Raw genomic sequence first — 3,859 nt, 5'->3', positions numbered from 1 at the left:
TAATTTAATGCAATGCGAGCAAACGGCGATGAACCAGGGAAAATTAAATGTAACAATAATGTTCAAAAGGAGAAGTTTATTATTTTTATTTTTTGGTATGTTGAACAGAGATGGACTAAGCCAATATATTTGTGGCTTATATGTCCAAATAATAAAATGTTGTAATTTTTAGTCACGATTATGTAACGTAACAAAAAAAAAAAAAGAAAGAGCGTCCGTAATAACTGGAGTGAGCATGTTAAATGTAATTGTGTGTGTGTGTGTGTAAGTGGTCTTGTTGAGTTCTTGAAAGTCAGACAGTGTTGCAAACTTTGGCTGAAAACGAAAAGGAATGTTATGGTATTTGAAAATGATTGAACGCAAAAAAAGAAAAAAAAAAAAGGAAAGAGGAGGAAACAGAAAAATTCTAAAAGAATAAATTGACTTTTCTAATAAAGCAAGTTAGTTCCCCGAGATGACGTACATTTTTTGCTGCAAAGAGATCGAGGAGACAGCCATATAACTTGAAGAAGCTAAAGGAATCTCTAATGCCATCAAGCCTGTGACATCTGAAGATTAGATGCTCAGCAGACTCAACAACATTGCAAACTTCACAAACATCACATGGTATAGCGCGAATCATTTTTCAATAAACTTTGTCATAAGTGTGACCACTCATGAGTCTATAAAGAATTTTGATTTCCCGGAAATTAAAAGAAGAAGATACAGAGAAGGGTTTGAATTGAAATGTGGGATTTAATTTATAGAAAAGACGATTGGATTTAACGCGCGCGATTACTTTAAATTCGTCGTTTAGCTGTTGAAGGATCTGGTTGCGAATTGCCCGAATTGCTTCATTGGGAGTATATATGATGGACAAAATTGTCCCATCAACACGAGCTCTCCCTGCATGAAAGTCGGCTTTTACATTTAAACAAAAGCCGCAGTGGCCAGGTACCCAAACGAGGTGACAGTCATCCACTTGAGATTCGTGCAACGTCTTGTGAATGTCAAACACATATTGATTTTCTGCATCTCTTTTATTTATTAGAAGTAGAGCTGACCTGCTGTCGGAAAAAATAACAAAACGTCTGATACCATCGGAAATAGCTACCATGATAGCATGTCGAATGGCGAGCAACTCAATAAAAGTAGAGGAAAGTTCCTCTTCCACTTTGACTCGAAGTATTGTTTCAGATAGATGTTTCACGACCGAGAAGCCAGATACATTATGTCCGACGGAACCGTCAGTGGCATATATATCATATCCGTTGTTGTAATAAAAAAGGAGCTTTTCTTGGTATAACAACCTTATACAAGAGAAGTTGACATTTTGTTTTGAGGTAGAGATCGGTTCGAGAATGTTCATGAAGACTTTGCATTTGCTGGTAATAAAATTCAAGGGGGGAATTGAATCTAACTTATCAAAAATATGACGAAGTTTTTGATAGCAAAAAGTATAGCTGCAAGTGACAGTATCACTGAGAGATATAATTTCCTGAAAAAAGGAAGGATTTATCATCTTGACTTTAATTAACTCCTTGGCAGTGCAAAAAAGGGCTCTTTCGGAAACTGGCCATTCACCAGATATAACATTGAGAATATGTTGACGAGTTGAGGGGGTCAGTCCAGTACAACGCTTCAACATTCGGTTTTCAAATGCTTGTATACGTTTTTCAATATATTTTGGAAAATTGCAACATATGGAATATCCAAATCCAATTTTGGACCTGACAAGAGATTTGTAAACGGTCAAAGCTTTTTTGGGAGGCAAGCCTGCCTGATTGTTTGTCATGAGTTTGATGATGTTGCATCCAGACTGACAATCTTTGAACGCCTTTTCATAATGCCCACGAAAGGTTAAGCTGTCATTTAAAATTCTCCTAAGAAATCGAAGAGATTTTACCTGATTACCTTGGGTACCTTTGATAAGAAGTCTGATTTCACGTTTAGAACCTTTGGCAAAATAAATAGTGTTTGTCTTGCTGGGGTTAAAATATAAATTAAGATCAGCGCATGCATCGAAAAACAAGTTCGCTTTCATCGAGAGGTTATTGACAGCTGCTGGAAAAGATGAGTCCGCAGATACGATTAGAAAATCGTCTGCATATTGAAAAATGTGAGTTTTTTCATCTTGAAGATCATGCAAAGAAGCTGCGTATAAATTGAAGAGTATGGGGCTCAAAACAACTGCCTTGTGGGATACCACCGCATATTTCAACTTTTTCGGTACCCATCACCAACACACGCTTGGATAAAAAATTAAGTATCCACAGCCGCATTTGAAGAGGAATCGAAAAGTTTAGGAGAATTCTACCAAGCTTAATCAAGTTGACACAGTCATAGGCTTTGCTAATGTCCAGGGAGAGCATGACAACCTTTTTCCCTGCTTTTTTTAAGCTGGCTATGAGAAAACACAATTCATTAACGCACATAGTCGTAGATTTGCATTTTTGATAGGCGTAAGACCGAGCTGGAATAATGTTCTTAGTTTTCAGGAAAGCAGTTAGTCTCTCCTTAACCATGAGGTTGATGGTCTTTATGAATACAGATATTAGTGAAATTGGTCTGAAGCTCCTTAAATCATTTAAGTCTTTACCTGGCTTGGGAATGGGAACTATTTTGAAGCAACGCAAATCAGAGGGTATAAAGTTGGTGGACCAGCAGTTGTTATATCATGCATAAGCATGCTATACCTTCCTCCAGACAGTGCTCTGAGCATGTCATACTTGACTCCATCACAACCTGCAGCAATCTGGAATTCTGGAATCTAAAACATACATTAGCTCATGCAATGAAAAGGGTGTGTTACTGATACTACTAAAAGGAATTGAAGGCATTGTAATAGGATTAACAATTGGAATGTAGCTACTGAGCATATCTAAGTATTTTTTTATTATCACGGTCATTCCATACAGCACAACCGCTTAATTTTCGACTAGAATGTCGATGACCATTAATATAATTCCAGAAGGAACGTGGGTTGCCGTTACCACATAACTCTTTAATAGCGATAGCTCTATGTGCCCTTTTCGCCTTTCTAATTCCAGACCTCCATTCTTTCAGTATTTTCATATATTCAATGTAGTTGACTGGATTGGCATATTTACTTTTTTTTTTTCTTGCAGCTTGGTATTTGCGGAAAAGTGTTGACAGGGAAGGATTCCACCAAGGTTTAGGTGAGAAGGACTCAATGTCAGGGAAATTGGTTCTAGCAGATATGATCACAGACTGAAAGGCACTTTGAATTGATGATAAATCAGAAGGAAGATCAACTTTAGACAGACGGTCCATAAGGAAGTTGTGTGAAATGAAATTTTCTATTTTCTTGACGGAATTGTTACAACTGTGGAATATAATGGGGGAGTGCTGACTTATGCCAATGGAAACATTGGACGTGTTCCAGTTGAAAGATAAAATAGTTGAGTTCGAGAAAGTTAGATCCAACACACTGCTCGCCGTGCGACCGCTTCGGTTACAGTGAAAGGTAGTATTGCCGTTATTTAAGACACTGAAACTGCTGGAATTGATGGCATTTACAAGGATTTTGCCTTTGTTGGTAGAGACTTGATCGCCATACAGGCGGTGTCTTGCATTGAAATCTCCAGCTAGAATCACATTTTGTTCACCGTCAAGAAAGTCGCATAATCTCTGAATCTCATCACGAAAGGTTTGCACATCGAGACTGGGTGGAAAGTAGCATGAGGCTATGAAAAGATTCGGTTTCAGGTTGATGGTTTTGATGATGATGATGTCAACGGTAGAGTTATAGGGAATACGTCTGAAATTGACACCTTTCTTAACTAATATACTAACACCACCATAGCCATCATTTCGGCATTTGGTGGCTGAGGCATAATTCGAAACTTTAACTTCGAAA

This window comes from Glossina fuscipes, unplaced genomic scaffold (genome assembly GCF_014805625.2).
Source record: "Glossina fuscipes isolate IAEA_lab_2018 unplaced genomic scaffold, Yale_Gfus_2 61185, whole genome shotgun sequence".
NCBI classification, from domain to species: domain Eukaryota; kingdom Metazoa; phylum Arthropoda; class Insecta; order Diptera; family Glossinidae; genus Glossina; species Glossina fuscipes.
The sequence above is the reverse complement of the archived record's forward strand: the minus strand, read 5'-3'. Positions refer to the sequence as shown.